The sequence below is a fragment of the Dipodomys spectabilis genome, unplaced genomic scaffold, assembly GCF_019054845.1.
Source record: "Dipodomys spectabilis isolate Male_0828 unplaced genomic scaffold, ASM1905484v1 ptg000073l, whole genome shotgun sequence".
Lineage (NCBI taxonomy): Eukaryota > Metazoa > Chordata > Mammalia > Rodentia > Heteromyidae > Dipodomys > Dipodomys spectabilis.
The window spans coordinates 2568512-2586488 of record NW_024870750.1 but is presented as its reverse complement, the minus strand read 5'-3'; the positions used below and the strand labels follow the sequence as shown (position 1 = coordinate 2586488).

Genomic DNA, 17977 nt, shown 5'->3' with positions numbered 1-17977 from the left:
CACATAGTCCCCTTCCCTCCCTCCCTTCCTTCCTTCCTTCCTTCCTTCCTTCCTTCCTTCCTTCCTTCCTTCCTTCCTTCCTTCCTTCCTTCCTTCCCTCCTTCTTTTCTTCCTTCCTTTCTACCTTCCTTCTTTCTTTCTTCCTTCCTTCCTTCTTCCTTCCTTCCTTTCTTTCCTTTGTCTGTCTTTCCCTTTCTCCGTCTCTGTTGTCTCTCTCCTTTTCAAGAAAGAAGTAGAGATTCTCATTGTCAGTATAAGACACAAATAAATCATTTTTCTGACAATTTTAGAGTTCAGAGCTTCTCTATGAAGCTCTTATGGCCATAAAATACCAATCAAAAGAAAAACAGCAGGATTTTGAGACAGAAGACAATAACAAATAAAAAGACAGTTTCTTTGTTTTCTTTCCTCAGTAAAATGTCTTGCATAAAACTATGGGACTTTTTTTGATAGAAAATGCTTTCATTATAGACATATGTTTAATTCTTCCCTCTCTTTAAGAATAAGAGTTTCAAGCCCTGGCTTGGACAAAGTAATCAAAATAATAAAGTGACACTAATTGTGCATGAACCTTTGGGCTATGACCCAAGTGTACTTACCATGTTCTGTACTCTGAAAAAGTTTAGATCTGGGAGGCAAGGTGTATGTCAGTAGTCCAACACTTGCATGGCATGCATGAAGCCCTGGTAGATGTCTAGCACCGTTAAATAATTCACATCTATTTATCAAGACCAAATCAGTACTCAATTTCCTTCCTTAGGAGTTTTCAACCAAGTTGATGCCAAATTTCAGTTTCAAGTGCAGGAAAATATATGTAAGCCTGGTGTTTATCCTGTGGCATCTAAAATGAAGTGTCCTCCAATAGCAGTAGCCCAAACGCATCAGGATCTGGCTACTAGGGTACAGCACAGACACAGCACTGACAGTCACAACGGCCAGAGAGGTTCCAACTAATCAAGTGGGCACCTGTATGCCATGATTTGTCAATGCTCATGTTGATCATGGCAAAAAATAATCAGGAGTTGGAGGTGTGGCTCAGGTGGTAGAGCTCTGGCCAATGAGCAAATGTGTTAGATGCCAAGTTTGAGTCCTAGTTTCGGGGGGAAATAATCAAAAGAAGCTTAGATGTGGGTATAGCATAGATATTATTGACCTTGACATCAAGGATCAAGGTGGTTGCCTCAGGAAAATGATACAAAAAATAGGTCATGAGGTCCTGCAAACATCATTGTTGACTATTTTTAGAGGTTTAACTGTAGAACAGAACAGAATGATATCTTTCACACAGAACGAGCTTTGCACTAATGTTGCCTAAAAATCAGTTAAGTCTTAGCTCTAGCCTTGGTCTAAAAGTATTTGTGGAAATACACCATTTTAATGGCAAAGCCTAGGACAGAAAGCTCTCTAGAATCCAATGGACAAGAGCACATTCAATCACAAGGTCTGAGATTATGAGTCGGGGCTGATCAATCTTTCCTTCTATTTCTGGGCCATCCATCTTGGATGACTTGAAGGTTGTTGGATCTTCAGCTATTTGAGTGACCTGGACATGGATCAGATCACAAGCAAGGACTTCTGAGCCTCTCTATAGGTCTGGGTGGCAAAACCCTTATAATCAGATTTCTGGAGGGGTCAGGTCGAAAAGGCCCCATTTATCTGGTAATTTTCTGTCCTTATCACCCACTTCTGGGATTCAAGAGGCTAGGTTTTGGGCCAGGTAAGGCTCTGGAGGAAGCAGAGGTGGTTCAGCCTCTGTGCTTCTGCTTAGGTGAGGAGTAAAGGCTGCTGTTTGGGAAGGACTGGGCTGATGCAGGCTGATTCTCTTCTCCAATCTGCAGCTTTCGTTTGTGGATTGCTTCTGCCACTCGCATAGACTTAGTTTCCTCAGCGATGAAGTCCTTATGGGGTGTGTATCCAGCACTTCTCAAAATGCTGGATGTTCCCCTAAATCCATTGTGTGACCAGGGAATTCATGATGACATGGGTAGCCTTTGCCTCCAGGACCTTTCAATTCCATAAGTGGCCATGAACAGGATTGTGGCAGTGGAGGATAGGCTAGCCTCTTCTGCTTCTGCCTTTGTTAGTGCTGATATTTGCACCCTGAACTCACGGGCTTCCAGGGGATTCTGTCTGTGCCTGATGGGGGAGGAATCATGGGCACAGGATCCTCAAGGGCATCCTATGCCCAGTGACATATCCCAATGGGCAGGGATGTCTTGTCTAGAAGTGCACTAGGCCAAGAAATGATGCTGCTTGCTGTCTCAAAGCCTTTGGAAGTCTGGGATCCAGGTGTTTTTTTCTAGATAGAATTTGGAGCTGAGGCCCCCTGCTGCCACAGTGAACTGATGGTCATGACTGTGTTGACGGGCAGATGTTAATGAGGAGCACTGTCCAGCTGCTGCAAATTACCACAGCTTCCCCGGAAGAGTCCATCCAGAGGTTCTGATCTCCTGCTGCTATCCAGCTGCCTGCAGCCTGAAATCTGGCACTGAAGAGGTTCAGGGAATCCAAGTCTCAGAGAGGCTGTGCACAGTCCAGACCAGAGCCAGTATGTGACCATACCAACCCCCACCCTCTGCAACATGGAGCAAGAACACTCAGTTTTGCTTTAGTTTGTTTTCAATGTTGTCTGGCACTTTTGCCTGGGTCAGCCTCAGACCATAAGTCTCCTATCTCAACCTCCCAAGAAGATGGAATTATAGAAGTGTACAACCATGCTTGACTTGGGATGTTTTTCATGTGTGATTTGTCTATTTTGAGATAGAATCTCACCAACTTTGTAGGGATGGCCTTTAACCTCATTTTTCTATCTCTGCCTCCTGAGTAACTGGTATTACTACCAGCTCAGCCCCAATCTTACTTCTCCTTCTTCTCCTTCTTTTTCTATGCTGGTATTGGAGCTTGAACTCAGGACTTCATGCTCTCTCAATGCATCTTTTCCTCCCCACTGGCAAGCTGGCATTCTACCACTTAAGCCATGACTCCACCTTCTCTTGCTTCTTTTTAACATTTAGCTACTCCACAACTTCAGTAAGTTGGTAATTACTCAGGTTTAGTAAGCTGATTTAGTAGTTCAAATAAGCAGCATTCAATAGCAAGTGCAACACTGAAAATAGAAGCACATCCCACGTATATTAAAGCAAACTAGAAATGGGTTTTGCATTATCTACTATCTGCTATCTTTAAACAGATTCCAAACACTCATGAGTTTAGAAATGTTCAATAGCTCTGTCTCATACATAAATTTATTGGTCTGGTATATTTTATGCATTTTTATAAAATGCATTTATATTTCTTTTCATTGTATTGTTTTAAAGTGGCTAGGCATGGATTTATATTTCATTTTTGCTATTATGACATTTGCCGATAGTATATAAAGCGAGTCATTCTGTGGTTTAAAACCAAAAGACAATCTGCCTTGCTTTATTGAAGTTTGTCCGATCTTCTCACCAGTTGTACTTAGTCTTCTTTGCAACAGCAGAGCAGCAGCAAGGATATACAATGTGTGAGCCAATCACACCGGGGTTGGGGGTCTTTTGCCATCCACCTAGGTGACCTCATAACCCCAGGCAACTTTCTTGACTTCCCTAATCCTCAATTTTCTCTTGTATAAAATGAAAATAATAGAGATCACAAGGATTAAGGAAGATAATGAATGTCAAATATTTAGTGCAGTCCCAGGTCCACATTAAGTACTCAATCGATGTTAGCTGTTCCAATTAGCAGATCGCATCAGCCATCTTTCCAGTCCCCAAAAGGACAGCCCCGCTCTGCACTCACCTACTTTGTAGCTGGATACAGATTATGGAAGGTTGTGCTTCACACAAATCCTGGCCAAGCCCATGATCAAGCCACTGATCTCTCTACCTTTATCTAGGCCCAAGAAACCACACCTGCCAGTGAAGGTAAAACAAGGTAAGAATGGGATTGTTGGAAGTAATGGCAAGAAGCGAATCTTAACATAGGTTGTGTTTGAGTAGTAACAGCATTTCGCAGGAAGCTCATTGTAACATGGTGCTTGGGTTTTAAGCCAGAGATTTCCTAGACATCGCAGCATTTTACAGCAAGGGGATGTGATGTCTATCCTCCAGGGTGGTATCTGAAATCGACTTTCTTGTTCTGAATCCCACTCTGTAACCAGATTTCTCTACTGAGATCTTGATGATATTTTCAGCTTGTTGGACACTTTCTTGCTCATCTTCCACTCTTTCCATTAGGAGACCTCTCTAGTGTTTGCCTAGGGTAGAAAATGATAGTGCATGATATAGAGTGGATCTAGAAGATCCACTCATATGTTAGAAAGCTTGGTCCTCAGTTCAGCACTCTTCAGAGGTGATCCAATCTTTGGGAGGTAGAGCTTGGTAGGAGATCTCTGGGGGTATACCCTTCAAGGAGTTTGTAGGATGCTAACCGCTTTCCTTCTTTGCACACTTGCCATGAGGCAGACGGACCTCCTGTGCTGGGTACCTCCACCGTGATGGACTGGGCTACCACAAGTAGAAAAGCAATGCCATGAAGTGATCGTGGACTCAAACCTGTGAAATGATGAACTAAAATAACCTTTTTGTCCTAATAAGTTGGCTATCTCAGGCATTTCGTTACAGCAGTGGAAAGCTGACAACACGCCATATTAACAGAAGCACACACAGATATCCCTTTCTGTCAGTATAGGGTTGAGGAATTCCCTACAACCACATTCTTTGTTGAAAGTCCAAATCATGAAACAGTGATTGTGTGGTTTAGACTGTGAACTTATAGGTTGTGGTTTAAACTGTGAGCTTATAGGTTGGCTACTGAGAAATAGGAAGTGATTTAGAGTGGTACAGAAAAATGAACCCTAAAACTGAATCCTGCTGCTTCTTCAACTTCAACTTTTTGTCCTCTTGAGCTGTTTGTTTCCCCTGGTTTAGTTTTGCTTCAACACTGAATTTCAGATATTGAAAGCCTTCTTTTGCTGCCTAGCTAGCTGCTCATTGTCTTTTTCAAAACCAAAAGCACATGTATCTTATTTAGTCTACCACCTAGAAAGTAGTAACTGTGGCCACTTTGCTATCAGAGTTTTTAAGTAAGGGAGAAACCCAATCTTTTTATAAGACTTTATTCCATTTGACTTTATTCAACTCAAGAAACATAAATCTTGTACTTTTTCTCTTTTCTCTCTATAAGCCAGGCTTGCCTTGAATTTACGATCCTCCTGCTTCAGCCTCTTGGGTACTGGAATTACAGGTATATACAGCTATATCGGCTCTTGAAACTTATTTCTAACAAAACACAATTTAATTGCATATCATTTTTCTTTAGTTTAATGAGAGGTAAAAAGAGAGATACTGTAGGGTTTGTTGAAGTTTAATTGTTTTTTTTCACAATAAGATGTAGATGTCATTTCATCTCTTTTCACCTCCCAGTTTTTATGTTATTATTTACACAGTGGCCATGTTCGCAATATCGAGCTCTGATCCTTAAACACATATCATATCCTTATTCATTTCATAAATGGGAATTAATATGATCCCAGTGCCAATCCTTTTACAAAAGCATCTCCCTTCTAAGTCGTAAGTATTAGTAAATCTCATAATAAGATAGATTTACTTGCTGAATTGAGTTGATGGTGGTGGTTTCTTTCTAGTTTAAGAATATCAACCTGTAGCTTTCTTGAAAAGCCACCATATGGCTCACCCATGAGATTTTCTTAGATCACATGATCTTTTCTTTGGAACTTGGATCTGAATCCCCACCACAATCATATATTTCATCACTGCAAACATCTCCTTCATGCTCCTTTCCCCTCCTCTATCATTAGCTCCTGTTGGGCTCATGCTTGCCGCTGGTCTGCTCTCTATCTACAGAATTTTGTCCTCTTTGAGAAGACCTGTTGAGAATTGATGTAAAGACTACAGAAACGTTGACACTGGCTCTTTTTGCATTCAGCCACATGCCTTTGAGACCCAGTTAGGACTTCTCTGTAAACGTTCACTGGACTTCCTCCTTTTCTTCCGAGGAGAACACCCTAATTTTCCTTTGGAGGGTCGCTCTTTCTCCAGCCTTCTCCTAAGTTAGCCACACAATCAAGACCTGGGTCAATTTGCTCTCAGTATAAGAGTACCCAGACAGGTTCGGGGTGTTAAACTCACTACATTGTAGACGTCTTTTGGTAGGGACAATATTAAGAAGAAGAGAGGAAACAAAGTTATGACAAAAGATTTGGCAAATCCTTCATAGAGAAGGTGGTTTTGATTGGAGGCTCGAAGGCATGGTGACATTTTTCTATCAAAGAAAATTGCAAAGGTGGTAAGCTATTGTTGCCAGTGAGGCAGATGCACACCTTTACATGCCCAAAGACATCAAGGAAAGTGTGTGAAGATGCAATGTCCTGTGTTGGGAAAACTCAAACAAGCAAGATCTTAGAAAAACCCATGAACTGATTTAGAAAGATATTTAGTTAAAAGGACCATTTCATTAAAGGCTATTAACAAACGATATCAGGTTTGAAATTGAAAAATGTTTTCAAATTTCATGAAACATACTTACTAATCTCACTGAAATGTGAAAGTTTATTGAGACAAGCTGTTGGATAAAGAGAAGGAGGATGAATGAATCCATCAACTTTTCTTCCTGATCTTCTTCACTATGCTCCCTCCTGGCCCTCCGTCTTCATTTGTGAATTGAAACGGCAAAGAGGGGTTTGAAGAGCAGATCTTAAAATATCTCAGGATATTGAGTAACATTTTTCTATGCAGTTGCCGAAATGAATAGGTTTAGAAGCTGAAATTCCCATTCAAGGATTTTGAAATATTCCTGAAGCTGTAGCTGAGGATAATGACATTTCCCATGTTTTGACTCTGCAATATTTATATCATGTGTATGATGACCCTCTAGGAGGCAGGAGGAAGTAGCATAACCTTGATCTTCTACGTTCATGGAGCACACCTAGCAATCTGTGTATGGTGCTATGCTACAGGTTGTCAGAATTTATTTGATTGCTACCTTTGGAAACATGGAGTCTCTATTCAAACAACCATAGAAATCACTGCTATTATTAACCTGTCTCTGTTGCCAGATTTATAGCTTCAGAATAAGAAAATATTATCTGAGCAAATATTTAAAGAGCATTCTCTGTGCTGTTCTGCTTCATTAAGGAACAGTTTTTCCTCAGTTTGTTCTGGAGTAAAATAAAATGTTCCAAATAAATATACTCTTTGGCTTCCTCAGCAAGACCTCACCTGCCCCCAATAGGAAGCCAAGGGCTTCTCAAGAAGGTTCTATCACTCATCCAACACTCTCTACTAGCATTCATTCTGTGGTGGGAAAACACCATGACTGAAACGAATGGAATAGTGCTTCCACCCTTGTACCAAATGGCTTAATGGGATGATATTACTTCATTTCCTGCCCAAATGCATTTTCTGGATTGTCCCTTCCACGTTATCTCCTGTGCATGTCTACATTTCCGCCCATGTATTTGGGCATTTGACTGGGTTCAAAAGCATCCAAGTACAGTCCATCCAACAGTGTTCCCTGCCAATACAAAGGCAGGACAATGATCCTGATCCATCATAGGCTCTAGCCTTCTCTCTTCTGCTTTGGTTGTACCTATTTATTCTTTGGATGAATGCACACCTTTTACAGAGCTCCAGTGCTCATATTTTTCCTAAGGGCGGATTTTTGAGAAACACTGTCCTTCAAGTGGTTATGTTCATATCAAAACTGTCTCTTGCTAGTATTGGTGATATCTTTATGGGTAAAAGAAACATCAATCACTTTCTGAAGAGGCCTGGACTGGTCCCTCCATCTTTCAATCTCTTATTTGGGCCATTTTAGACAAAGGAAATTTGGGGTCAATAAGCCAGATTCCTCTATTTTTACAAGGTTCTTATGTTTTAATATCTATTTGCACTGAAAAAAATGATCACTGCTAGCTCCTCCTACCATATTTTACCCTCAGGCTTTAGAGAATACAGGCTAAGAAGCCCTGTTCTTATTTCCCTGAAAGCCTTCCCAACCAGTGTCTTCAGATAGTTGCATCAGTCCTCTTCATTAATAACTCCAATGAAAGTCATGCCACGCGTGGATAGTAGATTGCTTAAGAATTTGTTGGAGTTTTTTCAACACCTGTATTTTTAAAAAGCTACACTTCACTATTTTTGGAAGACAAAATTGTGCTTGGAATCACAGATAAAAAATATCAAACTTTTATCTTATATTTTAAAAGTAGACATTTTCTTATATTAAGAGAGGACATCTAGCTCTACCTTGTTATTTCTTTATCACAAAGAAGAGAGAAATGAAATCCGTCTTTAAAAGGCTGCAGAGCATTGTGCATTTAAAGTACTCAGCAAGTTATTCCCTAAAGCACTCCATATGATATGTAAATCTTTTGATCTTTCACAAAATGCATGAATACCATAAAGAATAATGAGTACAAGCTTGAAAAATACAATATTGACTGTCGGTGTAGTGCACTTAGCCACAATTATTATTTGCATGGCTTTTGCAATATAACTGGAGGGGATTCGTGTGTGAATATGTTAAGAACATGCCAGTCTCTGCTAAGGAAGATTTAATTTTATAAGAAAGACTTCTTTTGCCCTTTCCCCTTCTACTAGTTGTTCTTTCTCTTTAAAAAAAAAAAAACAACTATTTTCTCAAGATAGAAAAAGAAATTCTTTGGGAAAGGGCAGAATTGACTGGAATTTGAAAATAGCAGCCCTGACATCCTGTTGTTATTAATTACCATATGATGGATAAAATAACATGGCTTTGGGAAGTATCACTCTATGAGAGCGTGCAGAAAGAATATTTAAAAATATCATAAGCTGTTCTTTATAGAAATCTTTATTTAAAACTTAGTTTAACCATTGGAATGGACTGTTTTCATCACCTTGCCTGTCTTTATGTCTCTGTGTAGGTTGAGACCTAACCTATCATGTGAATCAACTTTTTAAATTATCTTTAAGTAATTGGACAAAGGAATTGCCATTTAACAAAGCAGTGTATGAATAGAATACATCTTGTGATCAATGACACCCCTTTCAAAATGGGAATCAAATCCCCACCCCCACCCCCATTTTGACAGCTACTCCCAAATCCTGTGGGGTATTACCTCAACCTATGAGCTATTTATTCTTAGCTGAAAGCTCTGCTTTCTTAAAAGTGGATTAACTAACCAAGTCATGTCATATCATAAATGCAACCAACCACAACAAAGCAGCTCATTATTACATTGACTAAAGCAAAGTGAATTCAAATTTCAGAATTTTAGCTAATGTGTAAAACAATTATTGTAGATTGTTTGCTTACTACAGATAAGTGTTATTGAAGAAGCTTGAATAGTTTTTGAAATTTGTAAAACCTTCAGGGCCATCAATTAAACTCTTCTCAAACTAAACTTAGCTAAATTAAATGTTGTTCAAGAAGAAATGTACTCATTAGCTGATCTATGTAACTGTAACCCCTTTGTACAGCACCTTTACAATAAAAATAAATAAAATAAGCCTCATTAAAATTTAAAACTCTTATTTCTGACAGAAAATGTACATTCAGAGTATACATAGAAGGTATTTAACTCAAAACATAAAGATAAGCAACCCAATTGGAAAACTGGAAAATGATTTGACCAATGATTCCATAAAGGACAATACAGAAACAGTCAAAACACATATCAAAAGTGCTCTAATCATTATTTATGATGGAAATGCGTATTTAACCCACAACAAAATGTCCTTACACACGCATTAGAATGGCTACAAATGTAAAAGACTGACATCAACTACTGGTGAGAATATGGAGCTATTGGGACCTTGCATTGTCAGTGAGAATGTAAAATTGTACAGTGGTTTAGACAGCTGCGTGTCAATTTCTTAGAAAATGAATACACCAAAACCTACCGTAGGATGGGACCCAACCATTATGCTCCCTAGACTTACGCAAGAAAAATTAAAATATGAAAAATATTTTTGGGAAAAGTTTTATAACAACTTTATTTGTCTCAGCCAAACCAACCCTGGTGTCTGCAACAAGGAATGGATAGCTGTGGTGAATTTATCCCATGTTCTGCTATTCTGAAACTAAAAGGAAGAGACTATTGACACCCATGATATGTAAGCTTCAGAAACTGAGTGCTGAGTGATGGAAGCCAAACCCAAGGGTTAGGCCCATTTAGTAGCCAAAGAATATCTTTTAAGATCAAATCATGTAGCTGCTGTTCCTTTTTGTTGTTGTTGTTGTTGAATGGGATTCATATATTTATTTATTTATTGTAAAGGTAATGAGTACTTTTTTTTTTTCTTTTCTGATCCTGGGGCTTGAACTCAGGGTCAGGGCTCTGTCCCTGAGCCTTTCTGTGCTTAAAGCTAGACCTCGACCAGTTTAGCTACAGGTCCACTTCCAGGTTTTTCTGCATATGTGGTATGGAGGAATTGAACCCAGGGCTTCATGCATGCTAGGCAAGCACTCTACTGCTAAGCCATTTTCCCAATCTATGAGTACATTTCTTTTGGAACACTGTTACCCCCGCCCTCATTTTCTCCCGCTACTGTGTCTTAAAACTACTTTGTGCATATCTGATTGGTGTATCCTCCTGTTCATCACCTTTATAATAAATTAAAAATAAAATAAAACTACTTTGTACGGTGTGGTTTTCAGAATCAAAAGCTATAAACAGAAAGCAAGTCCATATGTAAGCTTTCTCGTTTACAAATAATCTTGACACTTCTTATTTTCATTTGATGACCTGGTAGATAAGAACACTTGTGAGAAAAATAGTATTATCTTATAGTTACTTTTATTTCTTTTTTGTGGTTTTGGGGTTTGCAATTTGGGATCTCATACTTGCCAGACAGGTGCTATACAGATGAGCCATGATTCTAGCCTTTTTTGTGAACTGGTTATTTTGAGAATGAGTCTCATTTTCTGCCTGGGCCTGGGCCTGGACTACAGTCCACCTATTTTAGGGTTCCCATCCCAGCTTGGATGATTGGAGCTCCTATCGTGTCCAGCTTCTTCCACTGGTGAATTCTTTCTTGGTTAGCCTGGTTAACCTGGAACCACCATCTTCCCAATCTCTATCTGCCAAGTCACTAGAATTATAGGTATGAACCAATGGCATCCAGCATCCTGCTTCTAACATTATATTCAATTTAACTTTTAAATTATCCTCAAGGAGATTTTTTTTAATATTGAGATTGTGTTAGGGTTAAGACTTCCAAATATTGATTTTCATCAGTACTTTATCTACAACGCCATCAGACCTGCTCTCACTGCAGATTCCTCGGGCGGACTTTTGTAGGGTCACTCAAAACCTGAAAACCTAAACAATAATTCCAAGATCCAAACAAACTGACATTGAGGTTTTTATCTTTCAAACATTCAGATGCTGTTCCTGACCCAAGGCCTTGATTTTAGCTAATGGGGTGATTACGTTAGCAAGGGAATGAAAACGCATGAAGAAAGTGTTTGTGCAGAAACATTGACATTAATCTTCTCACTTCCTCAGTCCAGTTTCAGTCCTCACCTGAGAGACAGAACTTTTCACTTGTAAAATGTGACATTTGTTTTAGCCAACAAACCCATTCTGATTCTTCTATCACTTTAAAAAATTTTGTTTCTAAAATAGAAAAGAGAAAACAAGATTCAATCATTGACCCATCTCTTTGAAAAGCTTATTGAACCATGTCTGAGATGCAGAGCAAAGAGTTGTCATGGCCAATATGAATCACTTCATCTTCAGCAAGAGTTCATTCATCAACCTCACCTACCCTCATCCATTCAACAATTTACCCATCCATCCCCCATTATTTATTCATTCATCCATCTATCCATCCATGATCCACCCATCGTCCATCCATCCATTTATTCAATGAAAATACATGAAGCTTGCTATGCGCCAATTCTGGAATATATGTGAAATATGAATATTATTAAAAATAATGCTAATTTCCAAAGAATTCACATTTAGGAATAACAAAAAAATCACGCACAAATTTTTGCTCTACTCTGAGATAAGCATTATAAAGTCTGATAGATGTACAAAGGAAAGCAATGGTTAGAGGGACAATGTGACAAACTTTGTCTAGCAAGACCAGAGAGAGATAGCCAAGCAGACCAGAGCCTGACACAATTCATGAACTGACAGACTTTCCTGGAGATACTAGTAAGGACAATGTTACTTAGGCTCAAAATAAGGCATAGCCTAGCAATGATTGCTCATGCCTATAATTCTTGGTATTCAAGAGGCATGAGATAGAAGAACCATGTTTGTCATTTAAAAAAAAATTTATTATCTTTAAGTGGTTGTGCAAGGAAATTCCCATTCTACAAAACAGTGTATGAATACAAAGTATCTGATAACATTGTCACCCATGGCTCCTATCCCATAGAAGAACCAAGTTTGAAGATAACTTTAGGTAGAAAAGTCTGAAATACTCTGCATCTAAAATAACCAGCAAAAAGCATGGCTGGAGGCATTGCTCAAGTGGTAGAGCACCAGCACAGCAAGCAAATCCAGGAAGTACAAGACCCTTAGTTCAAGTCCCAGTATTACCAGGACTGAAAGAACTGCTTCTGGCAATGACCAGAGATTTATACCTGAAAGGTGCACATGCCCTGCTGAAGATGTGGATTTAGCTCTATTGACCTCTTAGGTTTTCTGAGGGGTCAGTAGGGAAGGGGCTGCTTAGGGAAACAAGGGAGAATTCACTACAAGAAATAGAAAAGAGGCACACTTTCAAAGGTAGGCTTTGAAACTGTTTTCATCAGCTTGACTTTGAGATTTCTTTGGGAAATAGTCCAGTGATGTCTATGTGTAGTTATAGGGCTGAATAAAATCCATAAGCATGAAGGAATACATGAATGAAAGAGTAATAATTGAGTCCTTAAAAATACCAACATTAGTTGGGGGTGTGACTGAAGTGGTAGAGGCCCAGAGTTCAATCCTACGTATTGCCAAAACAAACAAGCAAACAAACAAGATAGAAGAAAGAAAACCATGGGCACTTCAGTCTGAGCCACACGGAAGGAAGTACAAAGTAGAAAAGGGCTTGGCGAAGTGTGGTCTGATCTCCAGAAGTGGATTAGGAATGGCTGAGCCACAGAAGGAGTGAGGCTATGTGCCAGCTGGATCTACGTGGATGGCTGGCCTCTTGGCATGGCTCCAAACTGTTCAGTTGCTACCCCCTCGAACCTAGGAGCCGTAGAAACTTAAGCTTCAAGGCCGAGGTCACATGTCTGGGATTTAGCTTCTTGGCTTGGTTGGCACAATGTTGGAATTTCTGCTTTTTTAAAATGTCTGGTAGCAAGGCCGGAAGCTGGATCTCATGATGGGGCCACACAGGAGCAGCGGTACTTCCCGGTCCTTTGCAGATCCTCTTGAGTGCTTTGCATATTTCTATAACAGAGATGTGTGTGTGTGTGTGAGTGTGTGTGTGTGCGCGCGCGCGCGCGCGCGCGCACCCACACCCTGACTTGGCCCCAAAGTCTGAAAGGAAGGGAGAAAATTTAAAGGATATTTATAGCAAATCACCCCAATAGATAGATAGATAGATAGAAAGAAAGAAAGAAAGATAGATAGATAGATAGATAGATAGATAGATAGATAGATAGATAGATAGATAGATAGATAGATAGATAGATAGATAGATAGATAGATAGATAGATAGATGTGTGTGTGTGTGTGTAGAGAGAGAGAGAGAAAGAAGAAGATAGGGAGAGAGACAGGGAGAGAGGGAGAGAGAGAGAAAGAAAGAGAGCTGCTATAAGTTTTCTTGAGGCACAAGAAAACTTTGTGCTGATTTATTCTGTTACATTAAAAAAAAGCTATGTTGAAAATTAACTATACAACTTGTAGGTGGGACAGGGGAGGGAAAAACTGTGAGAGAGGGAGGGAAGGAATGACATTGTCCAAAAAGAAATGTACTCTTTGCCTGACTTATATAACTCTAACCCCTTCTGGATATGACCTTTATGGTAACAATTTCAAAAAATAAAAAAAATATATCATTATCATAGCAAACACTGCATCATAAGCTCTTTCTAGTGGTAGCAAGATGCAGAACATTTTCCTAAAGGCAAATAGACAAAGAAATCTTACGTATTGCTGTATGTGACAATGTTTTTAGAAGCCATTTTTCTTTAGAGAAGCCATTTTTTTAGGTTTAAATGACAACTCATAATTACACCAACAAGCACTTTGGTTCACTGTAGCAATCAAACAGATGGGTAGCCAGATATATACTCTGCGAAATTAAAATGACCAAGTCTCTCTCTCTTTCAATCTCTCTCTCTCTCTGTCTCTCTTGAATTACTCCATGTTATTGTTTTTAGTTTTTGGTATTGTTGATTGCTGCAATAACATGTAAATTAGAATTTAAAATTATCACTAAAAATATCTTTTAAATTCAAATGATTGTTCCTGGCAATTGATCTTATTTTAATTTAGCCAATAGTTATAATACGACTTGAACATAATTACTTTTTACAGTCTGAAGTCTAAATAAACAATCTTTGATAAAGGATCAGAGCTTCGAAAGTTGAGAATAAGAGTTGTGAAATAGACTTCATCACCAAGATTGGGAAGGAAGATACACTGGACAAGTTCAGAATTGTTTTTGCAGTGCAAAACAATTAAGGAAAAATGATATTATGCTTCAATCTAATCTCATCTTTTCTGATATATTTGAAAAGTTCAACCCATCTGACAGCTGTCTTAGGGTAAAAGTTAACAAAGAAACCTTAAATACAGTGGTTCAAAGAAGATAGGTGAGGATAGACATTTTAGGAGTTGGCATGGTTCTATTCTGCATGCTCATTCAGTAACAGCTTCTTCTGCTACCCCACTGAGCACTGTCCTTGTTTGCATAAGGACAAAGCCTCAAAGCTGGCTGTGGTCACATCTCTCTGCTTTAGGGGCATAGTAATGAGAGGTGTACTGGAGCAATTAGTTTGTCTATTAAGCCTAACGCCCAGAAGTGATTCACATCCCTTTGGTCTAAACTTAGTCACACAGCCACATCCTGATTCAAGAGGCACTGACTTAGCTGGGGGGTCCAGGTATCCTATCCACACCTCAGTAGTAAGGGAAAATAGGGAAGACAAGTTTTAATGGACCACCAAGACCTTGTGGGACACTCTGAAAGAAACATTCTAACACTAAGTTTGAAGGGATGGCTCCACCAATGATGAAAATGAACTAAATATCTCCTAGCAGAAAAAAAAGGGAAATAGAATGCAATCTATTTTAAATGGATATTTTTGAAAGACAGAGTATTGCAGAAAGATAGCAAAAGGCCCAGAGCTCCCACAAACACCTTTGAATAGGAATGTGTTGCAAGACAAATGAAAGTCAGTTGATTTACCATGCCTCTCCAAATGAAAATAAGGTCAGCCCTGATTCTGAGAAGTTCATATAGGAAAGGAAAAGAATTCTAATTAGGATTAAGAACATTATCTCTCTCCAAATGTCTGCAAGCATACAATATTGGTTCTGTCTATAGCTATACCTATAATTTTGCAATATGACTTTTTTAAAGGAGGAGACAATTTGGTAAACCGATAACTAATTTAGATAATGCTAATTGTATTGGGTGGAAGATGATTAGGAAAGTTATAAAAGAAACCTCAAGTGTGCTGTGCACCGGATATTATTGAAAACATGAATATTGTGTAAAGCTGTTATCCCTTCCACAAAAGGCAGTTGATTCCTGGATTTGCTCCTGTTATACAAAATCAGAAGAGGAGTTGCTAGGGCAGGGGTGAAGGTCAGAGTTGTGCTGTGGAATATGTCTTTAATTCTCTCTGTACATGGCTGTGTGTGTGTGTGTGTGTGTGTGTGTGGTGTGTGTGTGTGTACTTGCACACATGCAACCTAAATGTACAACATCAGCATTTGGCTTTATAATCACAAAACATATTTTGCATGCAGATTTCCAGTACAAATTTACTTTTTTCTCAATGAAATATAGATAGCCTCAGAGACTGAGTAATTCTCCTTGCTTGTGACCATCCACACAATTTGCTGCCTTAGAACACTGTGGACTTACCTACCCTTAGCTTGCCAAATGGTTGCTATCATCAATCAGATGTTGGAAGATTAGAAATGCATTTGTTTTTCATTGTAGGTAAACATAGTAAAAGTGATGGTTTTAGGCCAACTTGACTGGACCTGATTAAGGAATGCCTAGAAAGATAGCAAAGCATTATTTCTGTTGAGGGGTCTTTAATGAGTGTGTAAGATAGTGGACTGAATTGAGAAGATCCACCCTCTGCCTAGGCAGGCAGTGCTGTTTGGCTGGAGGCCTAGGCTGAATCCTTCCCCTTCCCCTTCCCTTCCCCTTTCCCCTCCCCCCCCTCGTTCTGTGCAGCACTGGAGAACTGGCCTCCTTTGTTTTTTAGCCTATAGACAACCTGTTTTGAGACTTTTCAGCCTCTATAATTGGGTGAAGCAATTACCCTAATAAATCACCTTTCATCTGCCTATCTATCTATCTATCTATCTATCTATCTATCTATCTATCTATCTATCTATCTATCTATCTATCTCTGTGCAGAACCCGGACTACACAATGAGCTAACACAAGTAGGTCGTCCTACGTGTTATTTGGGATAATCTTTTTAAAAAACAAAAACAAACAAACAAAAAACACGTGCTAGTCACCTAGGAAGATATCTTAACCTTCCCAGGAGCATTAATCAAGCAAAAGACTAGGTTGCTATGCCCTTGAGCTGCTTATCTTCCATTCTCCCCCTCCTGACGGGCGGATCATTGTCTGCTCTTTGCTGCCTGGCTTTGTGAAGTGGGAAGATGACCTGTTTGTATCTCATCTCTAGAGCTTCTTGTCTTACGGCCTTCTGATCGAGGCTCACCTTAGTTTGGAGACCTAACGCCAACCAGCATTTTCAAAACTCTCAAGATTGGTGGGCACTGGTGGCTCGTACCTGTCATCCTAGCTACTCAGGAGGCTAAGATCTGAGGACCATGATTCAAAGCCAGCCAAGGCAAGAAGGTCCGTGAGACTCTTATCTCCAATTAACCACCAGAAAACTGGAAGTGGTGGTGCTGCGGCTTGAGTGGTAGAGCGCTGGCCTTGAGCTGAAACGCTGGGGGACAGCGCCCAGGCCCAGAATTCAAGACCCATGACCAACCCCCCGCAAAAAAAAAAAAAAAAAGAGAAAAACCAGATTGAACACACCCCAGTAATCATGGCTGCAGAGGTATTTAGACTTGAATCTTTCAAGGCCTGTGGCATACAAGTACTTGAAGCAAAGTTCCCAGATTTAGCATACTAAGTTAAACCCAAGTGTATTTTTATTTTATGTAACATTAACCAAATGGCTATTTCAATGTGATTTATCAAGTGTGATTATAAATGCAGTTATACCTTATTTGTTAAAATAATATAAAGTCAGTGCTGATGGTTTAGAAAGTGCAGAGAAAGGGTAAAGAAAAAATTACGCCAGGCACTGGTGGCTCACGCCTGTGATCCTAGCTACTCAGGAGGCTGAGATCTGAGGATCACGGTTCAAAGCCAGCCCGGGCAGGAAAGTCCGTGAGACTCTTATCTCCAATTAACCACCAGAAAACCGGAAGTGGCGGTGCTGCGGCTCGAGCAGTAGAGCGCTCACCTTGAGCTGAAAAGCTGAGGGACAGCGCCCAGACCCAGAGTTCAAGCCCCATGACCAACAACAACAACAAAAATTACTCTTTGCCTGACTTTTATCACTGTAACCCCTCTGCTTTTAGCATTGTCAAATAAAAATAAACACAATAAAAAAATTACAAATGAGGAAAGAAAAAATTAGGAAGGATAAAGAGTATCAATAATGATAAATACATAAACCATGAACAGAAGGGTGCATGACTTTTTTTCTCTCTTCTATCTAAGGACATGTCCCTTTCCAACAGCCTGCGTAAGCTGAACATGTGAACACAAACCCCAGTTCATGCCACACTAATCACTTATCAAACACTGAAGCTGAGCCGCTCCGC

The 17977-nt window shown here is 39.6% G+C and overlaps 1 pseudogene; it reads right to left on the bottom strand.

Annotated features, from left to right (window-relative positions):
* Window positions 1-1430: 1430 nt before the first annotated feature.
* Window positions 1431-5816, bottom strand: LOC122110027 (annotated as a pseudogene).
* Window positions 5817-17977: the final 12161 nt, after the last annotated feature.